This window comes from Triticum dicoccoides, chromosome 4A (genome assembly GCF_002162155.2).
Source record: "Triticum dicoccoides isolate Atlit2015 ecotype Zavitan chromosome 4A, WEW_v2.0, whole genome shotgun sequence".
In the NCBI taxonomy this organism is placed as follows: domain Eukaryota; kingdom Viridiplantae; phylum Streptophyta; class Magnoliopsida; order Poales; family Poaceae; genus Triticum; species Triticum dicoccoides.
Genome location: NC_041386.1, coordinates 613,310,981 through 613,328,511, shown reverse-complemented (window position 1 = coordinate 613,328,511; position 17,531 = coordinate 613,310,981). Strand labels below are relative to the sequence as shown.

The 17,531-nt window shown below is 43.9% G+C and overlaps 1 long non-coding RNA gene across 1 annotated transcript; it reads right to left on the bottom strand.

The window, feature by feature from the left end:
• Positions 1-1,761: 1,761 nt before the first annotated feature.
• On the bottom strand, positions 1,762-6,010 carry LOC119289376. Its single transcript, XR_005141498.1, has 3 exons — positions 5,926-6,010; positions 5,036-5,109; positions 1,762-1,868 (listed from the first exon to the last, which is right to left on the bottom strand). It is a non-coding gene; the product is annotated as an uncharacterized LOC119289376 (long non-coding RNA).
• Positions 6,011-17,531: the final 11,521 nt, after the last annotated feature.

Below are 17,531 nucleotides of genomic sequence, written 5' to 3'. Positions count from 1 at the left end.
AATGTACATTACATTTACAAAATGATTACCCATTTCAAAAAATATGTTCGTGACACTGGTCAAAATATTCATAGAATGTAAAAAAAAGTTTGTATTGTTTTAAAAATGTTTCAACATGTGTTAAAAAAAGTTTAGCATGTATTAAAAAAAGTTCAAAGCATGTGTTTAAAGAAATGTTAATCATGTATTGGAAAGATGTTAAACATATATAAAACATGCTTTCAGATTTATACGAAAATATTACAATGTGCATGAAAATCAGTAGACATCAAAACATATATTTGAAAAAATATTGACCACTTATTCAAAAAGTGCTAAACTTGTATTAAAAAATGCACTGTGTACATGATAATAAGCATGTGTTGAAAAAATAAAGAAATAAAAAATGAAAACCAAAGAAAAAGGAAAAAACTGAAGAAAACCGTAGAACAGAAGAAACCCAGTGAAAAACTGTTTATTTTTCTTGTTTTCTTAGGTAACCATTAGGTCTTATTAAATCACATAACGTTCGACGGAATACAAATAATATCAGGTAAAGTAGCTAGCCAAACATGGTGCCGGAAGAATAAAGAAGCCGAAGTTCAGTGAGAGCGTGAGCCTCTCCATCGTTGTCTCGTCTTTCATGGCCAAACGACGCCTCCCGATAGGAAATCCGCTGGTGGTCGATCCCACACATGTCGGACAATTGATGTTGGTGATTACTTCTTGGCAATTTGAGGCCACAAAGAACGAAGCTTGGTGTAAGTCCATGGCGAAAGATAAAACTTCGTTGAAAAACTGATAAAAAACAGTAGGGAAATAAAACATAAGTGCAGCTACAGTATTGGGCCAGCTCAACAGCACCGCGTTGTGTGCGAGACGTATTATGCCTCGGTACGGGGACATATAGCTACCACGGATATGTAGTGCTTCACGTGAGAGCAAACAAGGTCTCACCTGAATGAGCGCCCTCCCAGTCGCTAGTATTGGGCCGATCAAACTTCCTAGTTAGTTCGTTTCTCTTTTACTAGTCATTGTGTACGTGCAATGCACGTTAATTTGGAAGTATATTAAGTGTATGGAATATTAAGTAGGATATTATTTGCGTGTTATTATGTGATTAGTATTATATTTGGCATGAAATTAACTGCACACTAAATGTGTTGAGCGTTCGACATTAAAACAGTTTAGATCGTTGAATTGACATGATCTGATGACCGAAATTAATTGGATCTGCCTCTTTGGATCTTTTTATATTGGCATAGATATAGATGTTTCTTTAGTCATTTATTTTTTTTACTTTTAAACAATTCCCATTTAGATCCAAGGTCTCCCAACATATACCAAGATTGTATTTGTGTTCTCTTTGGGATTGTGCGACGAGTTAACACAGCTTACGAAAAACTTCCGGTGTGGTGATGAGCACGAAACCAGGAAGCTCCACTGAAATTTAAATGTACGCGCCTCATTATTCATTCGGACAGTCGTTGTGTTTAATTATTGAAAGCTCAATAGAATACCACTAATGGGGAGTTGACTGATATATTCCACATACTAGTAGAGTGCCCGTGCGTTGCCACGGGCTCTTGAAATAGTTTGCAAGAGTTACATGTTAAATTTCACATGTACAAACAATATAACACAAACATAATTATTGAATAATTGAAGTCCATTTTTGCAATGTAAATTGATAAGAAAAAGAAAAATTAACGACATGTCCATGTAACAAACTAAGCGATGTTCCAACTAAACATCTATTACAAAACTATCAATATCTAGATTATGTGCTTAAGAAATTCTTTCACAATGTCAGGAAAGTTGCCTTTAGCTTCATTCCCACGATGTTTTAGCAAGTATAATAAAAACCGCTTCCTCAACTCATACCTATCCTACACAAACAATATATGTAATTAGTATGAAAATTTCACGCCAAAGGTGTAACGGATGCGTTGCCACTGGCATTTCAAAGAAAAAATACTGGTTGCATATATAATCATAAGACATGTCAATTTTCCAGCTTGGCATAGCAAGTGAGTCTAAAATTTCAAGCCTTGCAATATCATTGTCCTTGTTGATTCAAAATAGGCACTATAAATCTCCTAAAAAAATAGGCACTATAAATCTGCAAAAAAAAACCATCCTAAACTCTGTACTTAATCCGAAGAAATAGTTGCTTAGTTATTCTGATAATCTTGCTTGTACAATTATGATAGTTACCATAATCACCTAGGAGTTTTAATTTTTAAAAGGAAAAAACAACAACAATCATTAGGCCTTTAAGAGATCATGACATGATTTTGAGTCTGACCAGCTACAAGATATATCCTTCCTAATATTCAGATCTACTGAGAAAAACTACTACCCAACAATATACATATAATATAATCGAAAATGTTTTCTGCATTTGCTAAATAATCATGGGAACAGAAAATGACTTGGGGCTTCAAGATCGAAAAGTATATACACAGGCTCGATGCGACGAAGCTAGTGAAGAACATCGAGATGGTTCCAACATAGGATTTGTCTCGATTTTAAGGGACTTTCACGTGCCCAAATCGCCCCCCGTCTTTGTCAGCCACACCTAATAGAAGCAACATAAATGGCTATGCTGTTTTCGAGAACCTTCGCTAGAACAATCACAGGAGAACACCTGGCAACAACGTAATGGCACGAGAGCTTACTACTGCCCTCACACAGAAATTGCAAATCATGGCAATCAAAATGGGAGACTTAAAGTGCCGACGTAATATTTTGTACCTTTGAGAATCTCTCTGGTAACAAAGGTGAAAAGGTGGAGATGTAGTCAGTTCATTGTTAGACTCATTAACAATAACAGTGATGGGTAAAAAGAGAGGCCACCTATAGTCCCCATCTTTGTTTGATTTACCTGAACAAAGGCTACATAAGGAAATATACCAACCCAGAACCAATGTGCACCATCTTCGTACAGAGTTTCCGAAAATGTAGAGTAGAAAGAAAAGCAGATTGTCATATACCAATCAACGTTTCATTCTTAATTTGCATGGGATCTCCATTGCCTACGCTGCCCTTCATCACTCCCAACGGCCTCGCTCCACCTCCACGACACCTCGGACGACCGCCGCACGGTGTCGCAACACGGATGATGCTCCACCTTCCGCATCCTACCTCTGGTCCCTGCTCCATGCTCGCTCATGCCCTATGGCCTCCGCCGCGCTCGCGCTCCTGAGCCACCTCCACCCCTGACTGATCTCTTCCTCTCTCTCGATCTAGCGAGGTCATGGCTGGAAAGTCAAAGGCCTCTCTCCTTCTCGATTTACTAATCCCATGGCCTGAAAGTCTGACAACGTGTTTGGATTGAAGCCAGACTTTAACTGATGGATTCCCTGACTTTTCTTTGAGTTAGAAAACCCTAGGCCCGCATGATTAACTAAAATGCCCCATTACTTAACCCCAGGCCACGGGCCTTTTGTTGTATAAATCTCAGTGAATTTTTTACCTCTTTCAGCGACATCACCTCTACACCAATGTCACATATGGAATTTTTTTGAATGTCGGGATAATCCATCTTTATCTCTCTTATACACTACAAAAATAAATAAATATATTAAGAATATATATAAACACACCTTTTGTATTATCATGCGTAACAAATATATTAAGAACCATTATTTGTATGCATCTCTTATAATTGTTAAAACTCGATACTTTTTTGGTCCGTTCCATTCTAAACATGACTTGTTAGTGTATCTGATGTTTTCCCTCCGCAGAAAAAAGGGTATCTGATGTTTTCAACTATATTAAAATATGTGACATTTTTCTCACACCAAACTACCGCTTTCCCTATATCACTATATAAAAGTATGTGACATTTCTCTCATAGCAGTCAAACGTTTTCCCTAAAAAAGTGCCGCTCCTTTTCTTTTTATTCTAAAAGAGCAATTCACTCTCTCCTCTCAATGTTCACCCTCATATCGCATTCCACAACAATGTTCAAACTCATACCTGATCCCCCTAGCTTCTCTCCTCCCTGATGTTGTTGGCATCAAGGAACGCCACAAAATTCCAGCGTCGTGTCTCCTTCTGTCCATAGTGTCGCCCTCCACCTCTACGCCATCCTAGTGCGATTTCCCAGTGCCATGGAATGTATGCCGTCATCCAAGGGCGACCACCACAGCGTGTTTTGTTACCGTGATATATGAAATGGTATATATCACGTGATCCTTACGCCTCCTCTCAATGCACACATGAAGTACGGTCTACTATTTGATTCGTAATATTTTCATGTTTATAGCCGATCACAATTTCATACACATATCCGCCATGGGGTGTAAGAAGGCAATTGGAAAGTTACCAAACAGACCAAAAGTGAATTTATTCGCGTATTCAAAAAATAAAAAATCAGGATTCGTGATTGGATTGATGATATTGGAATTTAATTATGATGCCATCTCTTTGTAGCAAGAAAAATCAAGATTTCACCTTGTTATTCTAGTGACATATGTGTTTGGAAGTAAGCTACTTCTTCAGGTCAACAAAAGAGTAAGCTAATAATAAAAAGAGTATGATGTCTCCCATTTACAGAAAGGTGGATGTGGGCATGTGCTTGTTCATATGAAGGTGAGTTTGCTTCCCATTTATGGTCTTAAGCTGGAGAGTAGAGGAACTGACATAGACATGTCTGATTGTGGACATGTTTTCTATTCCGGCAATTTCAGTGGCATATTCCCAGGCTATGACAGTGGGCTACCATGGGCGCAGCTCACCCCATTCTCAAAATAATTATGCAAATCTCAGATGGTAAAGTCCAAGGATGCCCAAAAATCTATAGTGGAAGTGAAATAATGCTATTGTTTTACCTTTGAAAGGGTAGCCTGGCAATATGATAATCTAAACTTTAACATTAGACACTTACACGCACCCTGGGTACTGGTCATCAATAAATTTTCTCCGGTCAATAGTCAGTAGTTCAACTATCCAGAAAGCATAATTATTAGAGGATTAGAGCGAACAAACACGGATTAGTTGATCATACTCGATTATTAGAGGAGTTGGGCAGGAAATCAAGTGACCAAACCTGAACTGCAAGCAAACCCAGAAAGCATGGCTTGTCAAAGAGGTGAGCGTCGGTGCCAAATGCTTCATGTCATCCTGTCCAAGTTCGAGAAATAAGCAACTCTGAACTCCATTGAAGACATCCTTTAAAAATATTAAAACGGATGACACAACACATATTCAGTGTTATTTGTGAGGCTACCTTTTTTCAGGAATGGATCAGAGAATTTCTAGCTTCCCATATACATCAGTGCAAATTAATCCCAGGAAAAGCAAGTGAGGGTACCTTTTTGTGTGAAGGTAGTGAAGGCATCAAGCTAAGTGCAACAAATTTTTCCTTGACCACGCACACATATATTCCTTTATGTATTGATGAACTAACATGCACCACATATCTCCTATCTAAATTTTACGGCTCGTCATCTATATCTCTACTACCTAAAATCACTCTAGCCATCTGAAATTAGATGTCAATAACCAGTTGACTTGCATCAGAAGTCTACCGTGATACATACAATTTATAGTAAATTTTACATGAAGCAAACCCCAATTACAGGGAAAAAGGAACATTACTTCTAAGAGTACATGAATTAGTAACACACAATTTTCTTTGTCTGGTAAAACATGTATTCAACCAGTTGGAACCGGGACCAAGACGATTACAGACTACAGACTACAAACGTCACTTATCACCCACCAAGTCTTGAAAACTTTGGATATAAGTAGTATGAACTTTAAGGGGCCAAATCCTCAGTGCACTGCTCGCTCCCGTGCTAATCTAATAAAAAAGAAATCAGAAAAAGATGCAGGTTGGCCCCCTATCCTGAAGCTACTACTGTGCTCTCTAGGAACATAGTCTGAAAGACGAAATAAACAGCAGCGACCTTGCAGTAGAGGGAGGTGTGTACGTACCAGATGTACTCGGCGACGACCCGTTGGTCTCGACGGCGAGGGCCAGATCCTTGAACATGAAAGCTCCTCCAGGCGCCGAACACCCTTGCTCCCTTAGAGCCGATTCTAGATTCTCGTTGAAATCTTAATACAACAGCAGAAACTGCTACTTTTAGTCAGAAATAAATGCAATTCAAAACATGCTGTGTTAGGCTGTTAGCAATTGATCAACCAATATAGGTTGCCTTGATGATGTTGTTGTAGTTGAGAGCCACAACTCCCCACGGACCCAGGACATCTGATCAGACTCCTTGCCATTCCGCCACCCACCACTGCCTATATCTAATGAAAATACATTGATTGATACTGAACCAAAATGGACAGGAATATTTTACCAACATTCACGTGAATGCTGGCATGTTTGATAACTAAAGATGTTATAGAGGGATATTAAATACAACCAAAAAATGTAGCTTGTTAATAGAATTTAGTACATAAGTTAGAGCATGAAACATGAGATTTAGTTACACTATATATGTGGTGAAGTTGTGGCCTTTTATTCCGTTAAGAGGGATGTCGTGTACTTCCTTCGTCCGGAATTAGTTGGCGCTCAAACTGATGTATCTAACACTGAAACAACCACATACTTCAAATTTGAAATACATAACTGAATCTTTGTGTATACATTAGACATATTCACTCAAGCAAACAAACAAATTTTGTTTCTATGTAACACGACTTATAGTACCAGCATGCCTGGCTATGTTATTCCTCACGCCAAACTATATATTTTTCTCTGTCGACAACCTGTCCAAAAAGACTATGCCTAATTGCCTCAAGCTAGTACCATTCCACCACAAATGTGCAGAGGCATGCATCATCTATGCATGCCTGGTGCGGCCTTCCTCTTCGGTCTTATCATCCACCTGGCCGTCGGCGAAATATCCCATCCTACCTGCTCATTGTCAAGTATAACCACGCTTCAACGCGACATTATCCTGAGTAAAAATGCATGCAGAACATTACAAAAATCAAAATATCTAAATGTATAGCTTTCAAAAGTAGGATTTAATATAGCTTTCAACAGGATTAATCTGTAATATAATCAAGCATGGGCTAGATTATCATTGAGAAAGCATACTACAGAAGCAAGCTGAAGCTACCCGCTCTTAGGTCTATAGTGTATATTGTACACCATACAAGCATAATTTTGAGATCAACGCTAAAACTTTGTCATGCATCAGGGTATGTTTGTTTTGAAAAGAACACAAGCTGTGTGGGCTGTTCTACAACTGATCTAATGACAACGTGCATAAAAATGGCACGTGATATCTACAATTGATCCAATGAACTAAAATTGTCCCATAAGCCACTTTTTCCACTGTTTGGCTCATCCAACAACAACCTTTATAAAATAAGAAAACACACAACACATAAATTGAAAGACCTGATAGAATATGGAAGTGTTCCTAGCTCTAGCAACATTGCCGACATATGCATCTCAAGCAACAACAAACCATGGCTCTTCTCCGTTTCTGAAGCAAGTTAATTAATATGACAGAATCAGAAATAAATCTATATTCTTTTCTAATGGATATCAATCTATAAATCTGAATTATATTTGAGGCCACAAAGTGTAGCTTTTACCATAACAACACTGTACCTTTTGAGAAAACAAATTGGGCTACTAAATTAATCATGAGTAGATCATGAGATTACTCGTCAATTTTAGTGAGCCCAGCCACTCCTTACTTACACCTATTCTTTTAATCAACATGCGCCTTTAATTCCTCCATGGCAGCATACAACCACCATCGTGCTACGTGGGGTTTAACACTCCCGTAGAAATTAGAGCAAAACAAAAAAAGAACTATGTTGCGCATACTTTCACCTCATCTACTCACTATAATATCTAGAATTTGGAGCTGAGAATATACCTGCAGACAAATAATATAACATTGATGGGGATCCCTAACATCTCAACCAATCTGTTATCCTCCAGCTTGAGACTAATTGTAAAGTAACTTTCTGCACTAAATCCCTCGCCTGTAACGATAAATGGTTGTATTTGCATTGTACATTTTTCTAAGGCGGGTCATGAATCTGGAAGATCTTTCAACAAAACATGGGATGGAAGATAATAACACTACACTAATGGGGGCAAGGCTCGAGTAGTCAGTTTTGTTGAGCCATAAGTACAAACACTTCATCTACAAGCCTGCTCGTCCCAACTTTACACCTAAACATTTCTGTATGTGGGTGTATCACATCCATGCCCCGTCATATCTTGAATGGGAAGTCATATGGCTAGAGATCAAAGGGATCAACACCTAAGGTTTTTATTTCTTAAATAATCGGCCAAACCGCCAGCCAATATTGATTTTTAGAAAGTAAAAGTTAAGCACAATATGAATATACAAATGGAAATTCTACACTTTAAATGCGTACATCATCTTCTCAAGTGAAATAATAAAGACTCCCCTGTTCTTTAGAAAAAAGAAACTCCCATGTCAAGGTAATCTTCCTAGTACAACCACTTGTTGTGCTTCCTTTAAAGAAACTAATAAGGACCAATCGTCATTAGGAACTTCGGATATCAACACAAATCCTTAATTTGGATTCCTGTAAAATATAACCAAGGATATAAGCACGAAAGCTACAGTAGCAGTTAGCATATGCTGAATCATAAAGGAAGAGCCGAAGAGGAGAGCATAGAAAAAATAGCATGTGGTCTTCATATGCTGAAAATGAGAATCAATAACCAAGTAGATTCAGAATGGGGATAGATTCAGGCCTGAAAAGGTTGCAGTCTCTCTCCTTTGCTTTACTGCATAGGTCATTTTTTATTAGAGGTTCCAGCTCTACACAGTACCTATGCAAGTGCCTAATCAGGATACATGTCACTGTTGAAACGCAAAACAAAAAACCACAACAACCATTGAACACAAACAAGAGAAGAGGAGAAATCTTACACTTCGATGAAATAGATAATACACATGCATTGGTTACCTCACACTTGCTGAGCTTGAAGAATTTGATGAAGATGATGTCAGTGTACATTGTACTTATGGGATTCCTTTGCATCCATGGACGCCCCAAAAAAGCTGCACATATTAAGGAAAAAAAGTGTTTGATGACAACAAGTTAACAGCCACACAAATCCAGGGCGGCGTATAATCTTCGTGTTTGGGCTTATTGTGCTAAGGATGCCGAAAAGCTGCAGGTGCAACAACGGGTGTAAATTCAACACTGCCGCATGTGTTTCTCCATTGTCCACAAATAGTAAATTTCAATAATTTGCATAAGCCCTGAACCTTCTGAATTCCTTAATTCAATGTTCAGGTGAACAAAATGAATATTGTAGTTTCCGCAAAAAAAAATTGAATGGAGTGAATGTTGCTACAGTCACATTAGCCGAAGTAATAGATGAATCTGTACTGTCCGTATAAATAAATCTATAGACTATAAAAAAACTAAACGGTGATACTCACCGACAGTACCTCTTTAGTAGTGATGTCCAGCGTTGGAGGCATGATTTATGTTAGTAGCAAGTGGTTAGTAGTCGATGAGAGTACCATGCATGATTGCAGTGCTCGAGATGAAACTGCTCCTAGTTGAACATTCACACAGAAAGGACACGTTATATATGACATCTCAAGTGAGAAGACCATGTAGCAGTGATGTCCAGCCGTGAAGGCATAATTTATGTAGTGCCAACCTTAACGGCAGCACGTTTAGAGACATGATTTAGATGAAGAGTGCGTCCAGCCATGAAAGGATATCCTGCAAACGAATCAGTCAAGAAACAGATTAATACGTATATCACATGCTAGATCCCTGCCGCTCCTTGCTGCGGAGTACATGTGTATGTGATTACCTTGCTGCAGACCACCGCACGCCTCACGTCGTCAGTCGGGGGTCTGAGCAGACCACGCCACCGTGCTACTCCTGCTCGCTAGAGTGGTGGATCCCGTCGCACCCGTGTGCAGTTGTCAAGGCCGGATCCCATCGGGAGGGAGCCAGGGAGGATACGGGATCAAAGGCAGACGGATCTGGAGTGGAGACCAGTCGCAGCGCCCCAATCAGGTTCAGAGGAAAGAGATAGGTAGTGGAAAAGAGGAGAAGGGGGAGAGGGAGGCATGGCGGCGGGGTCCTGCTGGCTTCTCTCGGCGAGGTCGGAACGGCGTTGGCTGGCTTCTCCCGGCGAGGTCCGGGAGGCGCCCGGGCGAGGCCAGCGAGGAACATGCAGCGGCGGCTGAGGTGGAGGGGCTAGGAACCCTAGCCAGGGTGAGGGAGTCGTGGGTGGGCGGCGATGGATTGTTTCTGTGGGCTGCCTGTGAGCGCATCGACCGTGGGGAGGTAAAAAAACCAGACGAAAAATAACCAACGAAAATAAAACGAAGGTGGGAGGATGACGAAAATAAACCAACAAAAATAAACCGCGCAGACTATTCACCAACTGCTCCATTAGAAGTAGAGATAAAGATGCATCGCTGTATTGGCTAGGAGTCGACTACGGGCTAGAAATTCTGAATTGCATTGTGGGAGCATCAGAGAGCATGGGCCTCTCTTCAACAATGCCGACCAAGTTTTTATTATAACTCCTCAATTATCGTGCGAATGAAGCTAAAGACAGCATTCCTGATAATGTGCGAGAATATCTTAAGCGTATTAAGTTGATCTTAATTTGTAACAAATTATTAGTTGGATCATTTCTCTTTGTGTATACATCATCAGATCACCTTTGTTTATCAAACAATGTTGCAAGTGAAGTGGATTTCAATACTTATCCAACTGTCAATGACTATCTTTTTTTTTTTGAAAAGGGGGAATTCCCCGGCCTCTGCATCAGAAAGATGTATACGACCATCTTATTAGCCAAATAACGCAGTGCCAACATGGTTCCAAAGTCTCCAAAAGTAATAAGAAAAAGGGGAAAAAGCTCACACAGAGCCAAAGAAGGCTAGAAACACCCACTAGCCATGAACAGACGCCACAACCGGCTGGCTAAAACTAGATAGGTAAACTACATGCCTATCCTATTACATGACCGCCATCCAAACCGGTTGAAGATATCCCGAGCTACCATCTCCCATCGGAAAGACCCAGTAACCAAATGCTCCCTGGCCTCCGTCTGGGTGAGTAGCGACCATGAACGGATCAGAGCCGTAGTGCGGAATAAAACCTGCAAAAAATGAATACATGATATTCTGTTAAAAACCAAATCATTTCTGCAAGTCCAGATAGTCCACAGCAAAGCACAAACTCCAATCCGAATGTGTCTCGCTAAGTCAGGCTCAATCCCATTAAGCCATGTCCCAAATAACGCGTTAACAGAATTCGGTGGATTGATATTAAAAGCAATGTGGACCGTCTGCCAAAGTACTTCGGCCAACGGGCAATCAAAAAAGAGATGTTTGACAGTCTCATCCCGATCACAGAAATTACACCTAGTAGGTCCTGTCCAATTACGCTTTATCAAGTTGTCCTTTGTTAAAATAACTTGTTTATGGACAAACCACATAAACACTTTTATTTTCAAAGGAACTTTGATAGCCCAAACATGCTTAGAGGTAGGAATGGAGTTCGAATTAATAACATCAATATACATTGATTTAACAGTGAATGCTCCAGACCTAGTCAATTTCCAGCGTAATTCATCGGGGTGTTGAGATAGTTGGACCTCCATCAGTCTCCTAACTAAACGGAGCCATTCTTTCCAACGATTGCCCGCTAGTGTCCGTCGGAACTGAATATTAAGGGGGATAGATTGAAATACCGAGGCGACGAACACTTCACGTTGTTGAACAATACGGTACAAAGACGGATATTGGATGGCCAAAGGTGTTTCGCCGAGCCAAGTATCCTCCCAGAAACATGTACTAGAGCCGTTTCCAGTAGCAAACCTCATCCTATTAAAGAAAGCTTGTTTGACTTTCATCAAACCTTTCCAGAAGGGTGAATCAGTCGGCCTGACTGTAACCTGGGACAAAGTTTTTGTCTGGAGGTACTTGGCACGAAGGATTTGAGCCCACATGGCATCATTCTCCGTTGAGAGCTTCCACAGCCACTTGCTAAGAAGGCATCTATTCTTAATTTCTAGATTCTCAATACCGAGACCCCCTTGGTCTTTCGGTCTATAGATGATATCCCATTTAGCAAGCCGGTATTTTCGTTTAAGCTTATCACCCTGCCAAAAGAAACGCGATCGATAGAAGTCTAGTCTCTTCCTAACACCAACTGGGACCTCAAAGAACGATAGGAGAAACATAGGCATGCTCGTGAGCACCGAATTAATCAGGATTAATCGGCCTCCGTATGACATGAGCTTACCCTTCCAACAACTCAGTTTCTTCTCGAATCGGTCCTCAATGCACTTCCACTCTTTGTTTGTCAGCCTAGATGGTGGATTGGAATCCCCAGGTAAGAGAAGGGCAACTCTCCCAACTCGCACCCAAACAATTGCCTATAAGCCTCCTGTTCGTCTTTAGCTCTACCAAAACAGAACAGCTCGCTCTTATGAAAGTTAATCTTTAACCCGGTCAATTGTTCAAATAGGCATAACACAAGCTTCATATTTCTCGCCTTGGCCAAGTCATGCTCCATAAAGATAATTGTATCATCTGCGTACTGAAGGATGGATACACCTCCATCAACGAGATGAGGTATCAATCCACCTACTTGACCATTTTCCTTAGCCCTTCCTATCAAAATTGCTAACATATCCACCACAATGTTAAATAGGATAGGGGACATCGGATCTCCTTGTCTTAGGCCTTTATGTGTCTGGAAGTAATGACCTATGTCATCATTAACTTTAATTCCCACACTACCTTTTTGCGTAAATGATTCAACCTGTCGGCGCCAGGCTTCATCAAAACCTTTCATACGCAATGACTATTGGAGGAATGGCCATTTGATCTTATCGTACGCTTTCTCGAAATCCACCTTAAAAATTACTCCATCTAATTTTTTGGAATGGATTTCATGGAGCGTTTCATGCAGGACAACCACCCATTCAAGGATGTTTCTGTCTGGCATGAAAGCAGTTTGGGACTGTTGCACCACAGAATGCGCAATCTGTGTGAGCCTATTAGTCCCTACCTTGGTGAAAATTTTGAAACTAACATTGAGGAGGCATATCGGCCTGAATTGCTCAATTCTCACAGCATCCGTTTTCTTAGGAAGCAATGTGATAGTTCCAAAATTCAAGTGAAATAACTGAAGCTGTCCAGAGAACAAGTCATGGAACATAGGTAGCAAATCCCCCTTAATAATGTGCCAGCACTTTTTATAGAACTCGGCCGGGAATCCATCCAGACCGGGAGCCTTATTGTTTTTCATCTGTGCAATAGCATCAAACACCTCCTTCTCCGAGAACGGAGCAACCAAAATATCATTTTCGGCAGCCGTTAGCTGAGGCACATCCTCAGTCCTAGACTCATCGAGGGACACACAATTATCCTCCGGGGGTCCAAATAACTGCTTGTAATACTCGGTAATATACATTTTTAGGTTGTCTTGTCCTAAAATAGTGCCCTCATCTTGTTCAAGCTGAAAGATGCGTTTCTTTCTGTGCTTCCCATTAGCTATCAAATGGAAGAATTGAGTATTTGCGTCCCCTTGGACCACTTTGCGCACTTTAGCACGCAAAGCCCACTTCAATTCTTCTTCGCGGAGCAGTTCTTTCAACATCTTTTCCGCCTCATTTTTAACCTGAAGCTCAGCAGGCAGTAAGATAATGGATTCGGCCTTTATGTCCAGGGCCTGTATAAGAGAAAGGAGTCTATCCCTTTCAATCTTATACACACCGCTGAGGTGCTTAGCCCATCCCCGTAAGAAACTTCTCAAATGCCTAATCTTATTCTGCCAACGCTCGATCGCAGTCGCGCCTCCTGCACCTCTAGCCCATTCCCTGGCAATCAAATCCAAGAACCCCTCGCGTTCGAACCATGACATCTCGAAAGAAAAGGTGTTCTTGTTACCCACGTGGTTCGGCTCCCCTGAGTCCACGAACAAGGGTGTGTGATCGGATATTCCCCTCGAGAGAGCTTGCACCGTAACCAGAGGGAACTTTTGTTCCCACTCCACGCTTGCAAGAACTCGATCAAGTTTTTCATAAGTCGGATTTGGCAGAGCGTTAGCCCAGGTAAACTTTCTACCAGAAAGCTCAATCTCCCTCAGATCCAAGCTTTCAATAATGGTATTGAACATAAACGACCATCTGCCGTCAAAGTTATCATTGTTTTTCTCCTATTTCCTTCTGATGATATTGAAATCACCTCCAACTAAAATTGGAAGTTGTTCTGACCCACAGATTCGAACAAGGTCCGCCAGAAACTCCGGTTTAAGCTCGGGCTGTGCGGCACCATAAACCGCCACCAAAGCCCAGTTAAAACCATCTATCTTGGACCTGACTCGAAACTTTACCGCGAAGTCACCCATCACTACACTTCGGACTTCAAGCGAATCGCATCTCACACCGAGTAAGATACCACCCGATCTACCTCGCGGAGGGAGGCAATGCCAATCAAAATCAATACCACCCACAAGGGAAGAAAGAAACTGGGGCGCAAAGTTTTCTCTACCAGTCTCCGATAGAGCGACAAAATCTAACTTCTGCTCTAAAGCTGCCTCAGCAAGGAACCTTCTTTTAGCCAAGTCCTTCAGACCTCTGCTATTCCAAAAAATTCCTCTCATATTTCATCATGGAATTTTTTAGTAATTCGAATCCTAGCACTCCTACGAACAGCGGAATCAGGATAGATCTTCCGTTTCCACTTACGTTTTGGTTTACTAGGCTCTGCCTCTCGGTCCTCATAACCGGGTGGACTTAAATTATCAACGTCAATCTCGATGGGTACATCATCATCCTCAACCATCTGATTTGGAGGTGCTAGATCCGCACACAGATTATCTAGCACTCTAACCCCTAACGCATCAATCTCATCATCATTCATCGGTTTAACTGCTGCAAGATTACGAATAGTCTCTAAGACACGTTCCGCCTCTAAATCTAACAGATCATTGACCGAATTATTGATCTCACTATCCGTGGCACCTAGTGAAACTCCTAATTGGTTTGCATTATTTATAATCTTCTCATTAGAAAAATGCAATAAAGAGTTAGAAATGTTGACGGACATACCAGAGGATGATGCAGCCTCGTGAAGCTTGGCCGCCCTCATAACGCACCGCTGCTGCATATCATCCACCTCCGGGAGCTCGTGGATGCGAGCGCTCGTCCGTCTCCCCGTCGAGACAGGGTCCGAGATCCCGCCAAAAGCAACAGCCTCCTCCCTAGTAAAACCTGGCGCTGAATCCCTCAAAGGGTCAACCGAGGTTACCAGAGGAGGCGGCTGCGGGCTCCCAAGCCCCACAGATGGGTGCCCCACGCCGGGGTTCTCTGCCACAGGTGCGAACGGGGAGGGGATGACGAGGGCCGCCTGCCCACGCTCTCCTCCCGCCTCATCCGCCGGTGCAGACGGAAGAGCTATCGGCGAAGGAGAGGCGGTCCTCCAGACCGCCGGGGAAGAAGGATGAGCCAGGGCCTCCTGCCCTAGCCCCTCCCCCAACGCAGAAGATGGCGCAGGAGTCGCCGCCACCACCGGAGTAGCAGGAGCCGAGGCCACCTGCCTCGGGCTCCCTCCCCCAGCGCTGGCCGACCCCAATGTGACCGACGTCACCGGCGTCGGGATATGGAGGGGAGACATCAAGGCCTCCTGCCCCGACCCCCCTCCCCCCAACACCAGCTCACAGGTAGCCATCCGCACCGGAGCCTCGACCACAAGAGAAGGAAGGGAGAGAGAAGCGACCTTCGGCTCCCCCACCCCATCTTCATCCAGAGTCCTAACCGATGAGGCCCTCACCAAGCGACCAGAACCGCCAGCCCCCTCAAACTCCAACAGAGGAAGCGTGCGCTCAAACAAATCATCGGAGTCAACCCGGTTACTCCAAAGCCTAGGCGGCGCTGATGCTGGTTCAAAAGACCCGAACCGCAACGAGGTCATAGGCACCGATGGCGATGCTGCCGGCTCAACCCCGGTCCCATCCCCGGGCAACTGAGCATCTGGGCGAGAGGCGTTAGACCCCTCTCGTGCGGACTCATCAGGCTGCGCCCCATTGGCGCCCGCATCGCCATCACCCTCATGCATATCAACATCATTCCCATTAATCGCATCTGCAAACAGATCAGTGTCCTCAAACTCAACATCGAGCGGGAACACCTCGCCCCTATAGGTCCAGTTGACCACATCAGGCACGAACTCAATATCCAGAACACTGACTAAAAGCCGGGCCACCCCATGAGCCCGAGTAAAAGCCATATCAACTCTCTCCGTCTTCCCAACCAACGTGCCCAAACTGGCCACCACTCGAACATCCTGCAAAGGCTTAGATGGGGCCCCTACAAACCGCAACCAGACCTGCGTAAGTGGCTTTCCCTTAGGCTCCTCCTTCTTCCACTCGTGGAACTCCAGAATGCACGAAGTGCCAGGGACTCGACACAAACCAAAGCTCAACAACCGCTGCAGGTCATCCACTGTGGGGAAGTCGACCTTATAGATCTTATCCTCGAGAACCACCAGCTCCCACCGAAAGTCCCCCAGAGCCAGCTCCTGAAGCCTCCGCATGATCTGAGCCTCAGTGACCTCTCCCTGGGTAGCTTTGACAACCCCGGTAGTCAGGCTCGGGGTCTCCTCCGGAATCTCTCGCGCAACCGGTGATTCAAAAAACATGAGCTCGGCACAGTAAACTCCATACACAGTCAGCGACGGAGCCTGGTCACGCAAAAACGGGCACTCCCCCGAGGCATGCGCCGGCTTGCCACACGTGTCACACAGCTCGGCCACCCACTCAGCAATGAAGTGGCCCTTTCCCCACAACGGTAGCAAAGCATCTTCTCCTTCTTGCGCGCATACTTGGACACCCTCTCAGCATCGGGCCTGTCGGTATCCTCAGCCACCTTCCCAGCCTCAGGAACCTCGACACTGCCCAAGGCATTCACCACCTCCATCGCCTGGGGAGGAAGCTCAGTAGAAGCATGGCCGGGCTCCACTGCAGACGCCGCAGGATCAACTGCCCTAGGCGGAGGCGGTCGGCGATATCTCCCACGGCCCCCACCCCGGCCACCACGATGGCCACGATAGCCTCCTCTCTGGCGGTGGTCCGGGCCTGAGGCCCCCTCGACAAAACCGCCTGAAGGGCCGAAAAACGGTCTCTCCGCAGACCCATCACTCTGCCAGGCAAATCCACGACCTCCACCCGTAGAGGAGGAACCTCGATGCTGTCCGTCACCATATGCATCATACCCGTCGTCCCCCCACTGGCCTCGGGGCGGATCATTGGGCTCTCTGCTGCTGGAATTATGTCTCGTCTGCGTCGGACCCGCGCGATTCTGAGCCGGCCTTGCGACGTAGTGGGACGAAGGAGCAGTACGAGCCGGACCGCCCGAAGGCGTTTGCTTCACCCCATGGGCAGTATTGCCGTGGGCCACCTGAGCCTCTGCAGCCACGGCCGGCGCCGGCGGCCGAAGGCCAGCACGACCCGCTGCTGACTGAGCAGCGGGCGCCCCACCCGGCGCAGGCGGCCTCAGCCCGCCCCGCCCTGCAGCAGGGGGCAGTTGCCCC